This window comes from Chiloscyllium plagiosum, unplaced genomic scaffold, assembly GCF_037043375.1.
Source record: "Chiloscyllium plagiosum isolate Xiang-an unplaced genomic scaffold, Cpla_swu_hap1 HiC_scaffold_2, whole genome shotgun sequence".
Classification (NCBI taxonomy): Eukaryota; Metazoa; Chordata; class Chondrichthyes; order Orectolobiformes; family Hemiscylliidae; genus Chiloscyllium; species Chiloscyllium plagiosum.
Window position 1 is genome coordinate 53154674 of NW_028270140.1, and position 22096 is coordinate 53176769.

Below are 22096 nucleotides of genomic sequence, written 5' to 3' on the forward strand. Positions count from 1 at the left end.
GAATCCTGAGGGACAGAATTTGCAACTATTTATAATGGCGAGGATTGATTAGGGATAGTCAACATAGCTTTGTGCATGGGAAATCATGTCTTGTTTACGTTTTTGAAGAAATAACTAAGAGGATTGATGAGGGCAGAGCCATGGATGTGATCTATATGGACTTCAGTAAGGCATTCGACAAGCTTCCTCATGGTAGACTGGTTAGCAAGGTTAGATCTCATGGAATACAGGGAAAATTGGCCATTTGGATACAGAACTGATCGAAGGTATAAGATGGTGATGGAGAGTTGTTTTTCAGCCTGGAGGCCTGTGACCAGTGGTGTGCTGCAAGGGATGGTGCTTCATCCCCCACTGCTTTTCATCAGGTGATGAAGGAGCATCGCTCCGAAAGCTAGTGTGCTTCCAATTAAACCTGTTGGACTATAACCTGGTGTTGTGTGATTTTTAACTTTGTACACCCCAGTCCAACACCGGCATCTCCAAATCATGGTGTGTGTATGGAATGAGCCAGAGGAAGCACGGCAGCACAGTGGTACAGTGGTTAGCACTGCTGCCTCACAGCGCCAGAGACCCACGTTCAATTCCCGCCTCAGGCAACTGACTGTGTGGAGTTTGCACATTCTCCCCGTGTCTGCGTGGGTTTCCTCCAGAAGCTCTGGTTTTCTTCCACAGTCCAAAAATGTGCAGGTTAGGTGAATTGGCTATGTTAAATTGCCCATAGTGTTAGGTGAAGGGGTAAATGTAGGAGAATGGTTCTGGGTGGGTTGCACTTCGGTGGGTCGCTGTTGGGCTGGAGGGCCTGTTTCCACACTGTACCTAATCTAATCAGGAAGTGATGGAGACTGATACAATTATAACATTTAAAAGGCATCTGGGTAGGTATATGATTAGGAAGGGTTTAGAGGAAAATGGACCAAGTGCTGACAAATGGGACTAGATTAGGCTAGGATATTATGGACAAGTTGGACGAAGGGTCTGTTCTGTGCTGTACATCTCTATGACTCTTTGACTTAGATGAGGGAAACGAAGGCATGGTAGCGAAATTTGTAGATGCCATCAAGATCGGTAGGGAAGATTGAGGGGGATCTTATGGAAACATAAAGTTATGAAGGGAATCGATAAGATACAAGTAGAGAGATTGTTTTCACTGGCGGGTGAAACTAGGACAAGAGGTAGGAGCCTCAAAATTCGGGGGACCAGATTTTGGACCGAATTAAGACGGAGCTTGTGAGAAGCATGGTGGCTCAGTGGTAAGCGCTGTTGCCTCACAGCAATAGGGATCTGGGTTCAATTCCAGCATTGGGCAACTGTCTGTGTGGATATTGTACATTATCCCTGTGTTTGTGTGCATTTCTGCCAGGCACTCTAGTTTCTTCCCACAGTCCAAAGATGTACAGGTCAGTGAATTGGTCATGCTAAATTGCAGGAATGTGCAGGCTAGGTGCATTAGTCAGGGGAAATGTAGAGTAACAGGGGTAGGGGAATGGGTCTGGGTGAGTTATTCTCTGGAGGGTCGGTGTGGACTTGCTAGGCCATTTGGCCCATTTCCACACTAAGGATTCTATGAACTTCACCCAGAGGTTGTGAATCTTGGAACTCCATGATCTGTGAAGTAGTTGAGGCTTCCTCATTGAATGTTTTTAAAGCCATGATAGATAATTTTTTGAACAGTAAAGAAATTGAGAGTTATGATAAGAGAGTGGGTAACTGGAGCTGAGGTCATGAAGAGGCCCGCCATGATCTTATCGAATGGCGGAGCAGGCTCAAGGTGCCAGATGGCTACTCCTTTTCCTAGTTTTCATGTTGTCAAGAGGAAATTAGGAAGCCACAGATGGAAACATATAATGTCGGGTGAATAGATAAAAATCTAGTGGATAAAACAAGTTAGACAATTGAAGTTATTCACTTTGAAAGGAAGAATGAAAAGCAGAATATTCTGAGTTGGAATCTTTTTCCCAGAATTGAAATGACTAATACTGGAGGGCATGTATTTAAGTAAGAGGAGGAAACTTCAAAGGAGATGTGAGGGGCCAGTTTTTTTACCCAGGAAGAGGGTACATTCTGCCAGAAGTAGTACGGAGGCAGATACAAAATGGGCGTTTAAAGGGCTTTTAGATGAGCACAAGAATAAACAAGGAATGGAGGGATGTGTACCATGGACAGGCAGAAGGGATTAGTTTAATTTGGGTCATGTTCAGCACAACATTGTGAGCCAAAGGGCCTATGCTGTTCAGTTCGATGTTCTATAACATAAAGGAAAACAACAACAGAGGTACAGCGGGATCCAGCTGTTTTAGTGCATGAATCACAAAAGCTTAGTGTACAGATACAGCAGTAACCAAGAAGAGTAATGGGATAATATTCTTTATTATGAGAGAAATTCAATATAAAAGTTAGGATGCTATATATACATGGTATTGTTGAAATAACATCTGGAATAGTGTGTGCAGTTTTGATTTCCTTATTGGAGGAAAGATATAAATGCATTGTTGGTGGTTCAGAAGACCTTCACTAGATTCAAGATAATTCATATTAGACTTGAAACTTAATTCTACTTCTTTGTCCACAGATGCTGCCAGTTTCTCCAGCATTTTCCATTTTTGTTTGCTAGTTTGAAGCCTGGAATAAACCTGATGCTAAAAGGTTGGGCTGTCTGGGCTTGATTCCACTGAAGTTTGGAAGAATGAGGTGTGACTTGATTGAAGTGTATAAGATTGTTTTGACAAGGTGTACAAGAAAAAAGATTTTTCCTATTATGGTGCAGGGGACGCTATTTAAAATTAGGGATTGCCTTACGGGAAAAAGATGAGGATTTCTTTTCTGTGTCAAAGGGTCAGGCAATTTTGGAACTATCTGCCTCAAGGCGAATATGTTTTAAGACAGAATTGAATAAATTAGGAAAGACAATCAAAGACTATCAGCATTATATGGGAACGTGGAATTCTAAACACAAACAGAATAATAAAGCTAACTTATTGGACTAAATGGTCTCCTCCAACTTCTAATTCATACGTTTCTTTGTTCATATGATTCTTAGTGCGATTGGAAATAAATAATGATAGAGAGGATCACTAATTATTTTTTATCCTTTAAAATATTTACAATAAAATGTCAGCATGCAATTCCTTTAGCTTCCCTTCCTTTTCTGATTTTGAAGCTCTGAGTCTAGCTGTTTGCCTAGATATTATTTGAGTATGAAATCCAGGTCTAGATCCAAGTAAATGCAGAAAGTTTGCAGTAAAATGATGATGCATATGACATATATTGGACAATTGTTCTTCATACCTGAACAATAAAGGCAAGACAAGAAGATGGAGATTGCACATATGAATAAATATTGACGAGTGACAGAGGGAGGATTTTCATGACTATTTGTCAGAGATTTGAAAGACAGGAAGACATTTTAAATACAGCACACATTTATTTAGGTTAAAACAAGATAGTTCAATTGATTCAAATTAACTGAAGATGCTTACATACAGTGCTTTTTTACAAGTATTCAATAAAGCAAAAATTTGTAGAAATGGAAAATGACTCAAGCTGCAAATCTGTTTACTTGCATGAGTTTGGGTGCCAAGTAATAACCTGCTTTCAAGAACAGAACCAGGAATTATACAAATTAAATCAGGCTGTGTGCTTCCAAATCTAACAGTTACGTGGACGTAAAGGTTACTGACCTTGTTTCATAGAATGTTGACAATTTGGCAGTGGACCCAGCAAGCCAGACACTGGGATATTCTGCTAGGATCCCCACTAATTTTGGAGTTTTATTTATCCTTTAATGAGATATGAATGTCTCTGGTAAGGCCAGTTTTTGTAGGTCATAACTGACCTTGACATGCTGAGGAATTCATTCTGATCAGATGAGGAGAGGTCTCGGCCTCTCTCTTTTGAAACCCTTCAATTGGCCACAACAAAGAGTTTTAGTTCATTTGCAGCATGTAGCTATATGACACTTCAATTAGAACACAATTTGTTTCAAAATGAAAGAGACAATTACAATGTTTTCCTGAGTGAATGGAGAAGAATTTTAATACCCATTAACGCTGACAAAATGATAGAATGAGAAATCAAATGGACACACAAACATGGTATACAGTTTTTAGAAAAGATGGCATTTTTTTAATAAGAAGTTAAAATATATGTAGGGTCACTGAGTCATTACAGTTAAACCTGAAGCCACTGTCATTTAGTTGATGCCTTCAAACATAAGTTCTTGGAGAATAGATGTTTCTCTGATTTCTTTTCTCTCTCATTGCTGCTGGATTTTGTGATGATCAGAAAGAAATACCGAAAGATCTTCCAGTTATTGTTGTTATCAATTCTTTTTTCTTTCTTTCTGCGTACTGCCCAGCCAGGCAGCTACTGAAGTGTAACTAATTTGTGCATTCCCGAGCCAAACTTCATTGTCTTTCCAAGTTGGATAGTTGTAGGAAATCTTTACATATCCAATATGTGCAAACTTTCATTCAAGTGTAAATTAAAACAGGAGATGCAAATTTCTTGATGCCTGACTCAGTTGATTGCTTTTGATATCTTTAAACAAAATGGAATTTCTAATTCAGATGATTTTGCTTATTGCAGATTGTTTTAGAGTCATAGAGATGTACAGCATGGAAACAGACCCTTCGGTCCAACCCGTCCTTGCCGACCAGGTATCCCAACCCAATCTAGTCCCACCTGCCAGCACCTGGCCCATATCCCTCCAAACCCTTCCTATTTATATACCCATCCAAATGCCTTTTAAATGTTGCAATCGTACCAGCCTCCACCACACCCTCTGGGAGCTCATTCCATACACGTGCTACCCTCCGTGTGAAAGAGTTGCCCCTTGGGTCTCTTTTATATCTTTCCCCTCTCACCCTAAACCTATGCCCTCTAGTTCTGGACTCCCCAACACCATGGAAAAGACTTTGTCTATTTATTCAATCCATGCCCCTCATAATTTTGTAAACCTCTATAAGGTCACCCCTCAGCCTTTGATGCTCCAGGGAAAACAGCCCCAGCCTGTTTTGCCTCTCCTTATAGCTCAACTCCTCCAACCCTGGCAACATCCTTGTAAATCTTTTCTGAACCATTTCAAGTTTCACAACATCATGGTCAGGTCATCATAGTAACCATTTTCTGTTCATGTTTTTTGCTTCTTAACAAAAATTATTTTATTAAGGATTACTTGTTTCTACCTCAGGATGGAAGTTGAAAGTGGATAGACTACATTTTACTATTATTATGACACAATCAGTGGGCAGGACAGTTAAGATTCAATCACATTGCTCTGGGTCTAGAGATTTTAGATGTAGATTTCCTTCCCTAAAGGATAGTAGTATAAAAATGTCACACAATCTCCACCAAGAGGGCACATTATAGACCAAAGGTGGGCAAATCTTATCGACTGAGGATTGCATCAGGTTATGGAAATTGTATGTTGGGCCATAAATGCTCAAGAAATGAACACTTTCTATGAACAGTCCTACTCAACGTCATAAATAAACTTTACACTTGTAAGCACGAGTGCTTATAAAAGAAACTATGGCTAAACTTTTAGTTTCTTTCTGAGACTTGCTGGTAGTAATGCCCAAGAGATTGCTGATAGTTCCCACATAACTTGGGAGGGTTGGTAGCTCAACTCCAAAAGTTATCAGCATGCTTCTTGCAAAAAAGGGCATTCACAAGCACTGCTGAAATAAAAAAAACACAAGATGTAAAAATAATAGTGACTTGTAACAGGCAGAATAACATGAGTGAGGGAAAGCACCATCAGACTTTTTCTATAAAAGTGGTTCTCACATCACATCAGTTATGAAGATAGAGAAATTGAGGCTGTTTTCTTGAATAAGAGAAGACTCAGAGGACACTTATAGAGATACACAAAATTATGAGAGGCTGGACAGCATAGACAAAGAGAAATAAAAGAAACAGTAAGCACTTTGAAAAACTCACCATGTCTGGCAGCATTTGTGAAGACAGAAACTTAATATTCTGTGTTTGAGATGACCTTTGTTTGGTGTGACCCTATAAAGAACAACAAAGAAAGAAGAAAATTATAGCACATGATCAGGCCCTTCAGCCCTCAAACCCTGCACTGATCCAAATCCTCTATCTCAACCTTTCGCCTATTATCTAAGGGTCCGTATCCCTCTGCTCCCAGCCCATTTATGTATCTAGATACATCTTAAATTACGCTATGATTCCTGCTTTTACCACCTATGCTGGCAACATGTTCCAGACACCCACTACCCTCTGTGTGAAGAACTTTCCATGCATAACTCCCCTCAACTTTGCCTCTCTCACTCTGAACTCGTGACCTCTAGTATTTGAGTCCTCCACTCTGGGAAAAAGTTCCTTGTTATCCACCCTGTCTCTTCCTCTCATGATTTTATAGGTCTCAATCTCCTTCTTTCCAATGAAAATAATCCTAATCTACTCAATCTCTTCTCATAGCTAGCACCCTCCATACCAGGCAACATCCTGGTGAGCCTCCTCTGCATCCTCTCTAAAGGACCAACATCCTTTTGGTAATGTGGTGACCAGAACTGTATGCAATATTCCAAATGTGGTCAAACCAAAGTCATATACAACTGTAACATGACTTGCCAACTCTTGTACCCAATGCCCCATCCTATGAAGGAAAGCATGGTGTATGCCTTCTTGACCACTCTCCTGACCTGCATTGCCACCTTCAGGGAACAATGGACCCGGATCTCTCTGTACATCAATTTTTCCCAGGGCTTTTCCATTTACTGTATAGTTCGCTCTTGAATTGGATCTTCCAAAATACATCACCTCGCATTTGCCCGATTGAACTCCATCTGTCATTTCTTTGTCCAACTCTCCAATCTATCTATATTCTGCTGTATTCTCTGACAATTCCCTTCACTAACTGCTACTCCACTAATCTTAGTATCATCTGCAAACTTGATAATCAGATCACCTATACCTTCCTCTAAGTCATTTATCCCTGTGGAACACCACTAGTCACAGTTCTCCATTTTGAGAAACTCCATCTAGCTCATACATCCTGGAACCCATGCTACTTCACTTTCTCCATCAGCCTACCATGGGGAAACCTTATCAAATGTGTTACTGAAGTCCATGTATATGACATTTACAGCCCTTTTAAATCAACTTTGTCACTTCCTCAAAGAATTAAATTAAGTTGGTAAGACATGATCTTGCCTGCACAAAATCATGTTGCCTATCACTGATAAGCCTACTTTCTTCCAAACGGGAATAGATCCCATCCCTCAGTATTTTATCCAGTAGCTTCCCTATCGCTGATGTCAGACTCACTGGTCTATAATTACCTGAATTATCCCAGCTACCCTTCTTAAACAAGGGGACAACATTAACAATTCTTCAGTCCTCTGGCACCTCACCCATGCTCAAAGATGCTGCAAAGATATCTGCTAAGTCCTCAGCTATTTCCTCTCTCGCTTCCCTCAGTAACCTTCCTTCTTTGTCCTTAAGTAAGCCAACCCTTTCTCTTGTTACACTCTTGTTCCTTATACATGAATAAAAGGCTTTGGGATTTTCCTTAACCCTGTTTACTAAAGATATCTCATGACCCCTTTTAGCCCTCTGAATTCCTTATTTCAGCTGGTTCGACATTCCTGATATTCTTCCAAAGCTTCATCTGCCTTCAGTCGCCAACATCTTATAAATGCTTCCTTTTTCCTCTTAACTAGTCTCACAATTTCATCTGTCATCCATGGTTCCCTAATCTTGCCATTTCTATTCCTGATTTTCACAGGAACATATCCCTCTACCTGGTGAAGGGGCATCAAATAACCATGCCTTTTAATATATTTGTTACTTTTCAGTTGAGCCCCTCTTTTTGTTTAACACATCATACCTGGCCTCTCAGGATTCTTAGCATCCGCTGATGGAGCTGTACTGCACTGTCTATATCTCTTACACTGTTAACAGTAGACAGCAACTAAACCTTTCAAAACCAGATATAAATGAGACTTTTCATAAACTGATTGGATTGGGTAGGGCATCCTTTACACTGGAACTATTTAAGCAAAGAAACAAAGAACACCTTGGGTAAAAATAATGGACTTGCTCTATGAAGGAGATATGCTCTAAACAGAACCCCGAGAATAAGTCTACCCAGAGAGGTACATGGGCCTTATATAAGGTCAGGTTTATGAACACATTTTGTTGCTTTTGTCCATGAATATAATTCTAGCAAGGTGGGGTACTAGTAAATGTAAAAGAGAGTCCCAACCATCACAAGGGAAGGCTAGCCAGCCTGAAGGTTTCTGAGAACAAAGTACTGAAACTTTAACTTGTCATTGGGAATGTGAGCATTGCCCTTGCACTCAAATAAGCTCACAAACCTGTCTTTTCGAACCACTCTGAGGCCTGAAATATTCACAGTCTTATTTGCTGAAGCTTCCAGAGCATAAAGTTACTAGTCTTTTGCTGGTGAGGAGAGAGAGAGAGAGAGACTGGCAATGTGGAACAGACAGAGAGATAATGGGTGTGGAGTGACAGAGAGAATGAGAGACATTAGATATGGGCAAGAGAGACTGGGGATGGGGTGGGGGAGAGAGAGAGACTGGGTGAGAGCAGGAAAATGATTGGGTTGGGGAGAGGGACCGGTGGTGGAAAAAGGAAAAAAAAGACAGAAGATTGGTGGGGTGGGGGTTGGTAAAGCAGGTACAGGCAGAGTGGGGAGCAAGGGGAGCCAGGGTGGGTATTGGATGAATGAGAAGGAGAGTCAGCGGTTCAAAGGGGAGTCAGGAGATGTATTTGATGAGACATGTGGTCAGTAGGGATCAGCTAAAGGAGAGCTTTTCCCCTCCTCCTCAGTTGTTGGCTCAGAAACCCCAGGCTGTTCCAAAGATTCCAATCTTCAAGTCCCTGAACTGCTGAAAAGTGAACTGAACCAGAGATGATCTTGCTCGGTTCCTGGACTCCTCCACAGCTGCTCTCAGTTTCTGAACAGCTTGTGACATGTCACACAAGTTATTGTCCTGCTTCTCTTTTGTTTTAAATAGTTGCTTATTGTGCATTTAAAAATTTATTTAGGTTGAATGAACAAATATAAGACTGCTGTATCTGCTCATTAGGCTTTCTGATATTGGAATATTTTGAAGACTTTGATCTAGTAAGATGGAGGTGGAATAGGGCTTCTGAAGTCAGGTCTCATCCACTTCATCAACTTTTCATTTCATTTTTGTTCTCTCTTTTCTCATATCTTTTTTCTTTTTTTCTCTTTTTGTTTACTACTTATTGAAAAGCTCAGACAGAGCAATGGGATCGGTGGAGACAAATAGGCCCAGTGCAGACTCATGGCAGTTGATGAGTGTGTCCAGCATGGACTCATAGTGAGCAGCATGTGGGCCCAGCAGAGATTTGTGGCATAAGTGTCAGAGAGAGTTTGGGTTCTCAGCAACTTCTGCATCAACGAGGCGGTCTGAGCACTGATTAATGGCTGCTCCAAAGGAGGTGGACATGGTTTGCCAGTAGCATCTGCCCAGTGCAGATTCATGGAGGTGGCGGCAGTGTTTAGACCCAGCACAAGGCCCTGCAGCATTGTAGCACCTGTATCTGTAAGGTGAGCCCAAAGCAGACTCATGGCAACAGTAGAATTGAGGTTTGGGCTAGTGTAGTACCCAGCAGCATCAGCAGTGTCAGCATTGGCAAGGTCCAGTGAGGGCTCATAGTGGTGAGGGCATTGGTGGAGGTGAGATGGCACCAAAGACGAGCAACTTTCATTCCAGCGGTAGTGCAATGGGGAAGCAGACCTGTGACTGGCCACTAGGCCCATGGCCCACGGTACAGTACATAAAAGGAAGGACCATAAAGTTGAACATTTTTTGTTTTACTTCTTTATTCTACTGCCTTTATATTCTAAGCTTTGGTTAATTTTTCTGTGTTTTAAGAAGTCGTCAGATATTGTTGATACTATACAATATTTTTCACTGTATATTGTTACAAAATACATGTGATAATGAATTAATCAAATAAATAAAGCAAATGAATATATGCAGATATCTTGTTTTCTTTTAAAAATCATGAAGAAAAAAATCTTTAAGTTAATATATGTTGCAAATGGAGACACCAAATCAGTGTATTTTTTCTCACCACTGAGTAAAATCAAGTTTTGTTAATGAAATAAAACATAATTGTTGTGGAGGTAACTGTTTACAGTAAATATAATGCACTGATATCAATTTTATCATACTTACTGAAAAAAGAACAATCTTATCTACACTGCAATGACAGAAGTGTAGCTCATTCACTGTTCTCCTATCTGCTTACTGTCATGTAACTGCTTGCAACCTCCTGTTAGAGAAAGTGATTTGCATGAAGAACATGTAACAACACAAGAGATTAATAATGAGATGAACCAAGAAAATGAAATTAAATGTCTTGTATAAATCCATTCACATATTCAGGTGTAACATTTCTGTTTGCCATTCCACCAATCCTATCCTGAATTTTGAGTATGAGTTCTTAATGCAGCAGATTATATGCAGCTACCTCAATTGAGACACATGAGGGAAGTTCATGTGCATCAACAATTGTACAACAGAGTGGCACCAAAACTCTCCAGCAACTTATTTTTATTCTATTCTGTGCTCAAGGGATCATTTAGCTCAGTTAGTTGAATGACTAGAATGTAGTGCAGAATTAAAGTTAGCAGCACAGGTTTAACCTCTGCACTGGCTGTGGTAGTACCAAATTCATCACCGTACCTGAGGTTTGTGGAGTGGTGTTCCTCAAACTGTAATGATCATTTGCCTCTCTCTCTATATATAATGGATAGAGATACCTATGGTCCTTTGTGAACTGTAGCTTTTTAAAAAAAATTGTCCATGGGATACCAATTGTTGCTGGTTAGGCCATCATTTACTGCCCACCCCGAACTGCGAGTTAAGAATCAATCACATTGATGTCGAGTCACATGTAGGCCAGACCAGGTAAGGTTGGTAGATTTCCTTCTTTAAGGAATATTTGTGAACCAGATGGGGTTTTACAACAACAGACATCTTTCTTTTAGATCTAGACTTTGTTTTATTGAATTCAATTTCACCGACTATGGAACATTAGACTGCGGTTCTGGATTACTAGTCCAGTGATATTGTCACTATGGCATTGCCAATCTACTGTCAATGCTAGGGTCACATTAATGGGGTATGCCTGCTATTTAATTCCTTCAGAATGATCCTTGCAACCCAGAAATGTGGTTCTGGTCATAGAATCCATACAGTGTGGAAGCAGGCCATTTTGCCCATCCAGTACACAACTGGCTCTCCAAAGAACATCCCTCCCACATGCACACCCCCTCCCATACTCCTGTAACCTTGCATTTTCCATGGTTAACCCATCTAGCCTGCACATTCCTGAACACTCTGGGCAATTTAGCATGGCTAATCCACCCAACCAGCACATCTTTGGACTATGGGAGTAAACCAGACCATCCAGAGGAAACCCACACAGACATGAGGAGAACGTGCAAACTCCACACAGACAGTTGCCAGAGGGTGGAATTGAGCTAGGTCCCTGGCATTGTGAGGCAACAGTACTAAACACAGAGCCACTATGCCACCCCTGCCATAGGAAGGATATTTTTAAATTGGAAAGGGTGCATAAAAGATTTATAAGGATGTTGCTGGGACTGGAAGGTTTGAGTTATAAGGAGAGGTTGGATAGGCTGAGATGTTTCTTTCCCTGAAATGTAGGAGGTTTAGGGTGATGGTATAGAGATTTATAAAATCATGAGAAGCATAGTTAAGGTGAATAGTGAACGTCTTTTCTCTAGCGTAGTGACATTCAAAACATAGGCTTAAGGTAAGGGGGAAAAATTTAAAAGGGACCTGAGGGGCAACTTTTTCATACAGAGGGTGAATGGAATGAACTGCCAGAGGAAGTGGTAGAGGCAGGTCCAGTTACAATACTTAAAAGACATTTAGACAGGTAAAGGAAATGTTTAGTGAGATATAGCAAATGGGACTAGTTTAGTCTGAAAAACCTTGTTAGCGTGGAATAATTGGACCAAGGGATTTGCTTCATGCTGTATGGCACGATGGCTCTATAAAAAGAAGATTGCTGAGATATTGATGGAGCTGAGATATTAGAGCAGAAAACTAGATACAATTCTCAGGGAAGCTCCGGAACCCATTGTTTTGCAGGTTCTGTCGGTGTGAACAATTAGCCTCAGTATTGATTAGATTACGTCAAAACAATTAGAAAAAGCACAAGTTTAAAAGGGTCTTGAAGATAATTCCAGGAACGTTAAACCTGAATTCACACCAGTCAGTCACCATTACTATCTCAGAGCTTGTGACATTAGTTGCTCATCTGTGACCCCACTGCGGGGCCATTGATCATTATTCTATCAAAGGATAAGAAGAAGTTGGTTGTTTCGATACTGAGATGTCACTGTGATTGTACACTTCCAAAAACATTGATGATTCCTGAGGAAATGCAGAAGGTAGCTTTTGCTAAAGTTTTTTGCAAACTTTACTTTTGAGATCATTTAAAACAACAACTTGTGTTTATGTAGCACCCACCCTTGACATTGAACCACATAAGCAGATAATAGAATAGAAAATCTAAATGAATTGTCAAAGACGGAATTTTTAGAGGTAGCAAGGTGGAAAAGTGTGTTGTGGGAGGTGGGGGCACGGTAATGACAGGAGTTGGAGCCTTAGTGACTGAAGGTGCAGTCAACACTGGAGGAGCACTTAAAAATTGGTATGATTAAGGTATCAGAATCTGTTATCGTGGAAGATTGTGGGAATGGGGTATAATCAAGGTAGGGAGGGCTTTGGATTGAACTAAAAACACAACTGAAGTCAAAGGTTCAGTGAACACTGGGTGAATGGGACTTGGTAAGTGTAAGAACATGGGTATCAGATATTTGGATGAACTCAAGTTTATACAAGACAGAATCTTGACGTCTTAGCTGAGTGCCTAGCTCACTGCAATATTTGACTCCTATAGACTTGTAGGGGAAAGTGAGGTCTGCAGATACTGGAGATCAGAGTCAAGAGTGTGTTGCTGGAAAAGCACAGCAGGTCAGGCAACATCTGAAGAGCAGGAGAATCGACGTTTCGGGCCGGAGCCCTTCATCAGGAATGAGGCTGGGAGCCACGGGGGTGGAAGATAAATGGGAGGGGGTGGGGCTGATGGGGAAGATAGAGAGTGAACTAGATGGATGGAGGTGGGGGTGAAGGTAATAGGTCAGAGAGGAGGGTGGAGCGGACAGGTGGGAAGGAAGATTGACAGGTGGGACAAGTCATGAAGACAGTGCTGAGCTGGAAGGTTGGTACTGGGGTAAGGTGGTGGAAGGGGAAAATGAGGAAACTGGTGAAGTCCACATTGATGACCTGGGATTGAAGGGTCCCAAGGTGGAAGATAAAGCGTTCTTCTTCCAGGCATCGGGTGGGGAGGGAGTGGCTTTGAAGGAGGCTCAGGACCTGCAGGTCCTCGGCAGAGTGGGAGGGGGAGTTGAAATGTTTGGCCATGGAGTGGTGGGGTTGATTGGTGCAAGTGTCCCGGAGATATTCTTTAAAGCACTCTGCGAATAGGCGTCCAGTCTCCCCAATGTAGAGGAGACCACATCGGGAGCAACGGATACAATCTGGTATGTTCTCCATCCACGAAAACCGACTCAACGCTGACATTTTTTACAAACCCACTGACTCCCACAACAACCTGGATTACACCTCCTCCCACTCTACCTTTTGGAAAAATGGTATCCAGTTTTCCCAATTCCTCCGTCTCTGCCACATCTGCTCCCATGACGACCAGTTCCATCGCAGAGCACACTAGATGGCCTCCTTCTTTAATGCCCGAAATTTCCCTTCCCACATGGTTGAAGATGCCCTCCAACGCATCTCATCCAAGTCCCAAAACTTGCATTCTCCAACCACACCCCTACAACCGCACCAAGGACAGACACTCCCTGATGCTCACCTTCCACTCCACCAACCTCCATATAAATCACATCATCCACCGACATTTCCACCACCTACAAATGGACCCCACCACCAGGGTTAAATTTCTCTCCCCGTCACTATCCGCTCTCCACAAAGACTATTCCCTCCATGACTTCCTGGTCAGGTCCACGCCCCATAACAAGCCACCCTCCCCTCCTGGCACCTTCTCCTGCCACCATAGGAATTGCAAAAGCTGCGCCCACACCTTCCCCCCCACCTCCATCCAAGGCCCCTAAGGATCCTTCCACACCCATCAAAGTTTCACCTGCACTTCCACACATGTCACTTATTGTATCCGTTGCTCCCAATGTGGTCTCCTCTACACTGGGGAGACTGAACGCCTATTCACAGAGCTCTTTAGAGAATATCTCTGGGATACTTGCACCAATCAACCCCACCACTCCATGGCCGAACATTTCAACTCCCTCTCCCACTCTGCCGAGGACCTGCAGGTCCTGGACCTCTTTCATCGCCACTCCCTCACCACCCAATGCCTAGAGGAAAAACGCCTTATCTTCCACCTCAGGACTTTTCAACCCAAAGGCATCAACGTGGATTTCACCACTTTCCTCATTTTCCCCTCCCCCACCTTACTCCAGCGCCAACCTTCCAGCTCAGCACCATCCTCATGACTTGTTCCACCTGTCAATCTTCCTTCCCACATATCGGCTCCACCCTCCTCTCCGACCTATCACCTGTACCTTCACCTCAATCCACCTATTGCACTCTCAGCTACATTCTCCCCAGCCACACACCCCTCCCATTTATCTCTCCACCCCTGAGGCTCCCAGCCTCATTCCTGAAGAAGGGCTCTGGCCCAAAACATCGATTCTCTTGCTCCTCGGATGCTGTCAGGCCTGTTGTGCTTTTCCAGCAACACACACTCTCAACCCATATAGACTTATGGCAACTTTGCACAATATGCATGAAGACTGATGAGCTGGTTCAAAAATTATACGTTAATAATGTCGAGTATCAACGAGTACAATAAGATTAATACATGCAGTAAAATACAAGCTCAGCAGTGGAAAGCATTCTGCTGCCCCTACTGCTGCTGATACATTTGCTATTAGCATAACTGTTTATGCTGACAGGAATTTCTGGGTTCATGCTTGAGCAATTGAGATAAAAAAGGCAGTGATTTTGAGAGAATGTTTTCAACAATGTACACTCTCACCTGCTGAGAGTTTGTTGCCCTGCGTAGTGATACAAAACAATGAAAAAATTATGATTCCCGCAAGCTTAGGCCAACAGCAGTAAATTATCAGAATGAGTAAATGAGCATGATAGCCAGACAGCTCAATAATCTTTCATTTTTGAAGACTAACAGAATGTTGCCATTGAGTGGGGCAGCATAGTGGCTCAGTAGTCAGCCACCATGTCTCGAAACGCCAGGAACCTGCATTTGCTTCCATCCTTGGGCAACTGTCAGTGTGGAGTTTGCACATTCTCCCTGTGTCTGCGTGGGTTTCCTTCAGGTGCTCCATTTTCCTCCGACAATCCAAAGATGTGCAGGTGAGGTGTATTGGCCATGTGAAATTGCCCATAGTGTTCAGGGATGTGTAGGTTAGGTGCATCAGTCAAAGGTAAATATAGGATAATAAAGTAGGGAAATGGAATTGGGTGGATAATAAAGTAGGGAAATGGAATTGGGTGGATTACTCTTCAGAAAGTTGTTGGGGACTTAGTCATAGAGTCATAGAGATGTACAGCATGGAAACAGACCCTTCGGTCCAACTCGTCCATGCCGACCAGATATCCCAACTCAATTTAGTCCTACCTGCCAGCACCCGGCCCATATCCCTCCAAACCCTTCCTATTCATATACCCATCCAAATGCCTCTTAAATGTTGCAATTGTACCAGCCTCCACCACTTCCGCTGGCAGCTCATTCCATACATGTACCACCCTCTGTGTGAAAACGTTGCCCGTAGGTCTTTTTTATATCTTTCCCCTCTCACCCAAAACCTATGCACTCTAGTTCTGGACTCCCCGACCCCAGGGAAAAGACTTTGCCTATTTACCCTATCCATGCCCCTCATAATTTTGTAAACCTCTATAAGGTCACCTCTCAGCCTCCAACGCTCCAGGGAAAACAGCCCCAGCCTGTTCAGCCTCTCCCTACAGCACAAATCCTCCAACCCTGGCAATATCTTTGCAAATCTTTTCTGAATCCTTTCAAGTTTCATAACATCTTTCCGATAGGAAGGAGGCCAGAGTTGCACGCAATATTCCAGCAGTGACGTAACCAATGTCCTGTACAGCCGCAACATGACATCCCAACTTCTGTATTCAATACTCTGACCAATAAAAGAAAGCATACCAAATGCCTTCTTCACTATCCTATCTACCTGCGACTCCACTTTCAAGGAGCTATGAACCTGCACTCCAAGGTCTCTTTCTTCAGCGATACTCCCTAGGACCTTACCATTAAGTGTATAAGTCCTGCTCAGATTTGCTTTCCCAAAATGCAGCACCTCGCATTTATCTGAATTAAACTCCATCTGCCCCTTCTCAGCTCATTGGCTCATCTGGTCAAGATCCTGTTGTAATCTGAGGTAATGCTCTTCACTGTCCACTCCACCTCCAATTTTGGTGTCATCTGCAAACTTACTAACTCTATCTCTTATGCTCGCATCCAAATCATTTATGTAAATGACAAAACGTAGAGGGCCCAGCGCCGATCCTTGTGGCACTCCACTGGTCACAGGCCTCCAGTCTGAAAAACAACCCTCCACCGTCACCCTACCTTTGAACCAGTTCTGTATCCAAATGGCTAGTTCTCCCTGTATTCCATGCGATCTAACCTTGTTAATCAGTCTCCCATGGGGAACCTCGTAGAACGCCTTACTGAAGTCCATGTAGATCACATCTACCACTCTGCCCTCATCAATCCTCTTTGTTACTTCCTCAAAAAACTCAATCAAGTTTGTGAGACATGATTTTCCACACACAAAGCCATTTTGACTATCCCTAATCTGTCCTTGCCTTTCCAAATACATGTACATCCTGTCCCTCAGGATTCCCTCCAACAACTTGGCCACCATCGAAATCAGGCTCACTGGTTTATAGTTCCCTGGCTTGTCCTTACCACCCTTCGTAAACAGTGGCACCACGTTAACCAACCTCCAGTCTTCTGGCACCTCACCTGTGACTATCGATGATACAAATATCTCAGCAAGAGGCCAACTTCTCTAGTTTCCCACAGAGTTCTGATCAGGTCCTGGGGATTTATCCATCTTTACCCGTTTCAAGACATCCAGCACTTCCTCCTCTGTAATATGGACATTCTGCAAGATGTCACCATCTATTTCCCTACAGTCTATATCTTCCATATCCTTTGCCACAGTAAATACTGTTGGGCCAAAGGGCCTATTTCCACACTGACTTTATAAGACAGTCCCTCCATACATGAAATCAATCAAGTGAACCTTGTTTGGAGTGCCTCCAATACCAAAATAAATTTCTTTAGATAAGCAGCCCAGAGTTGGTTACGGTAGTCCAGTTGTGGTCTGATTAGTGCCATGGATAGTGTATTACATGATGAGAATAGTGATTTTTACTCTTGCCCAATGATTAAAGAATTGTATTGGTTATGCTACAGCTTTTCTAGCCTAAACTTGAAACTGTTGCACAGAGAATGGTTCATGGTGCATCTAACTGAGTTTATTGGTTTTATAATGTGGAAAAATATTCTTTTACCCCCAATCTAAGCAAATGAAAATGCTACTAAGGTGCCCCTTACTTGGAAGTTAATGCAGGTCATATAAAAGTGATGCCAAAGCTACAATACAGATTGAAGAACTGGTTCCCAACTGATAGCTCGACCAATTGATCCTTTGCCCAGCTGGTTACTTGTAAAGTGAAGGGTTACACCAAACTGTTACAATGCCCCTGATTCAAAATGACAGCAAAACCTGTTCAGCAGCAGATTAAAATATTTATGTAAAGTAATTTCTGATTTTATGAAATGATTTCTTCTCAGATATGCTGCTGTGAAAGACTTTGGATCAGTTTTATTACAAGATCATAAGATGTTGGAATAGAAGAGTGCCATCGAGTCTGCTCCACCATTTAATGGGATCATGGCTGATCTGACAAACCTGAACTCTATTTTCCTGTCCTTTTCCATAACCCTTGATTCCCTAACGGATTAAGATTAAATTAGATTGCTTACAGTGTGGAAACAGGCCCTTCAGCCCAACAAGTCCACACCAACCCTCCAAAGAGCAACCCACCCAGACCCATTCCCCTACATTTACCCCTTCACCTAACACTATGGGCAATTTAACGTGGCCAATTCTCCTAACCTGCACATTTTTGGACTGTGGGAGGAAACCAGAGCACCCGGAGGAAACCCACGCAGACACAGGGAGAATGTGCAAACTCCACACAGACAGTTGCCTGAGGTGGGAATTGAACCCAGGTCTCTGGCGCTGTGAGGCAGCAGTGCTAACCACTGTGCCACCATGTTGCCCTCTGTCTCTCTCAACTTTGAATAAACATAATGACCCAGTCTTAGCAACCCTCTTCAGAAAACACTTCCACAGATTTACTAGTTGCTGACAGAAGAAATTCTTCCTCACCTCAGTATTAAATGTTCAACACCTTAATCTGCAATTATGCCCTCTGGTCCTAAACCCTCCCAATAGGAGCAACAACCTGTCTTCATCTACTCTGTCAAGTCCCCGAAGAATCTCATATGTTTCAATACAGTCATCTCTCATTCTTCTAAACTCCAATGAGCCCAATGTACTCAATCTCTCTTTATAAGGCAGTCTCTCCATACATGGAATCAATCAAGTGAACCTTGTTTGGAGTGCCCCCAATGCCAAAATACATTTCCTTAGATAAGGGGCCCAGAACTGGTCACAGTTGTCCAGTTGTGGTCTGACTAGTGCCTTAGACTGTGTTAGTAAATCTTTCCTACATTTATAGTCCATTCCCTTTGATATAAAGGCAAAATATCATTTGCCTTCCACCTGCTGAACTTGGATGCTAGTTTTTTGAATTCATGGACAAAGAGTCCAAAACCTCCTGTTTGTAACTTTCTGCAATCTTTCTCCATTGGAATAATGTTCAGCCCCTTTAATCTGGATGTAAGATTTCTCGATGAGGTGGAAGGTTCATTTTATGACATTTTGTTACCATGCTGGGTAATATCATCAGTGAGCCTCCGATGATGTGCTAGTGTTATGTCCCGCTTTCTATTTATATGTCTTGGTTTCTTTGGGAGGGTGATATCATTTCCAGTTATTTTTCTCAGAGGATAGTAGATGGGGTCCAAATTGATTGGTGGTGTTCTGGTTAGAATGCCATGCTTCTGGAAATTCTCGTGTGTGTCTCTGTTTAGCTTGTCCTAGGATGGATGCATTGTCCCAATCAAAGTGGTGTCCTTCTTCCTCTGCACGTAAGGATACTAGTGATAGCGGATCATTTTTTGTGCCTAGTTGCTACTCGTGTAACCTGGTGGCTATTGTTCTGCCCATTTGTCTGATGTAGTGTTTGTTGCAGGCCTTGCACGGACATTTTGTAAATGACATTTGTTTTACTGATTGTTTGTATAGGGTCTTTTAGGTTCATTAGCTGCTGTTTAAGTGTGTTGGTAATTTGTGGGCTACCATGATGCCATAATGTCTGAGTAGTCTGGAAATCGTTTCAGAAATATCCTTGATGTAAGGTAATGTGGCTAGAGTTTCTGGGCACGTTTTGTCTGCTTGTTTGGATTTGTTGTTGAGAAACTTGTGGATTGTGTTAATTGGGTATCTGTTCTTCTTGAATACGCAGTATATGTGTTTTTCTTCTGCTCTTCGTAGTTCCTGGGTGCTGCAGTGTGCTGTCGCTCATTGAAATAGTGTCCTGATGCAGCTCTGTTTTTGACTGTTGGGCTGATTGTTTCTGAAGTTAAGTATTTGGTCCATGTGTGTTGTTTTCCTGTAAATGGTAGTTTGAAGCTCCCCACGCACTGTTCGCTCTACTGTGACATCTAGGAATAGGATTTTGTTGTCATTCTCTTCCTCTTTTGTGAATTTTATGCCATTAAGGGTGTTGTTGATGGCGTTGTAAGTTTCCTCTAATTTGTTTAGTTTTGTGATGAAGGTATCATCCACATAGCGGACCCAAAGTTTGGTTTGGATAGTTGGGAGGGCGGTTTGTTCGAGCCTCTGCATTACTGCTTCTGCTAGGAACCTTGATACGGGTGATCCCATACATATTCTGTTGATTTGTTTGTAGGTCTTGTAATTGAATGTGAAGTGGGTGGTAAGGCACAAGTCCACTAGCTTGGCAATGTTATTTTTGCTGATGAAGTTGGTGCTCTCAGGTGTTTGTGTTTTTGGTCCTTCTAGTAGTGCAGTGTTTCTTTTGCCAGGATGATGTTAATTGTTGTGAACAGGGCCGTTATGCCAAAAGAGACCATTATTTCATCTTCTTCTATCTTGGTGTTTTTGATGGTGTTCAGGAATTCTTGGGAGTGAATGGAGTGACGTGAGTCTTCTACTTGGCATTTTAGTTTTTGGTGGAGTTCCTTGGCTAGTCTGTATGTCAGTGTTCCAGGTAGTGAGACTATGGGTCTGAGGGGAGCTCCTGATTTGTGCACTTTAGGTAATCCCTAGAAGCATGGCATGTTGGATCCATTTGATTTCATTTTTTGATACATCAAGATGAAGGAGACCACTTTGAATAGGACAACACATCCACCCTAGGACAAGCTAAACAGAGACACACACGAGAATTCCTAGAAGCATGGCATTTTAACTGGAACTCCATCAATAAACACATCGATTTGGACCCCATCTACTATCCTCTGAGAAAAAGAATCAGAAATGATATAATCCTCCCGACGAAACCAAGACACATAAATAGAAAGTGGGACATAACACCAGCACTTCATCGGAGGCACACTGATGATGTTACCTAGTATAGTGATGAAACAACTGAAAACTAACCTTCCAGCTCAATGAGCAAACTTACACCCAGAGCCTCAACCTGTGCTACAAATCTTCTCAGAAATTGCTAGCCCCTTTAATCTCCCTGCCAAAGTGCATAACCTCTCATTTCTCTGCAATATATTCCAACTGCCAAGTTATGACTCTGTGACTCTAAGTTGATTAATTTCTGTTAAGCTTGTACCCATTTCCTTAATCAGTGTTTTGCTTGTGATATCAGTTTTTCATTGTACTGGGCGCAGGGTTGGACCATTTGTACATTTGGTGGTAAGGTAGCAATGGTTATACCCTGTCCTGTAAATTTTTCCATAATACTCAATAATGAAAGCAAAGTTTTCTCTTTGTACTATATATTCCTTATTTCTTGGACCTCCTAAGTGAGAATGTCATAAAACAGAATTTGCTGGAAAATCTCAGCAGGTCTGGCAGCATCTGTGGAGAGAAATCAGAGTTAATGTTTTGGGTCCAGTGACCCCTTTACAGGACTAATAATAACTAGCAAAAGGATTATTTTTATACAGAAGATGGAGAACCTCTAATTATCTACAGCCAATTCTGAAGAAGGGTAACTACACTTGTAATGTTAACTCTGGTTTGTTTCAGATTTCCAGATCTTTTGTTTTTTTTGTTTAATGTAATAAGTTGGTGTGATGCCAACTGAATTACGAGTGCTCTCCTAGCATTTGCAAGTATCCTGCAAGTAATTCTGCAACTGCACAGAGAATCTCACTCATGCCACATTGTTAAATAGTTGACTGCAGCATCGTTATTGAAAATCTGTTAAAAATAAATTTGTGATTTGAATGATTATAAATAGTCAAAATACCACAAACTCACCTGGTCCCCAGTGCATAAATAAGTATGGTATTGCACTAAGCTATATCAATGAGAAGGATCCAGATTAAATTCACTTATTTTAACCTTGAAGAGTGTTGGAAGCACTATAATTGACATTAGTGCTTCAGCTGCCACAGATTTCAATTCCATTGCAGCCAATATTCAATGCAAGCAATTTAAGGGTTCTTCTTGCAGGAAGACTTACTTCCGATATAGAATTGCTGCAATCTGTAATGTGTTCAAAAGAGTACATTGATCTGATAGGAAAATGCAATATAATGGGATTATAAGGCAACCTTACAAAAACATTAAGTATAAACTTCATGCACTATTCTGCATTGGGTTAAAAATCAA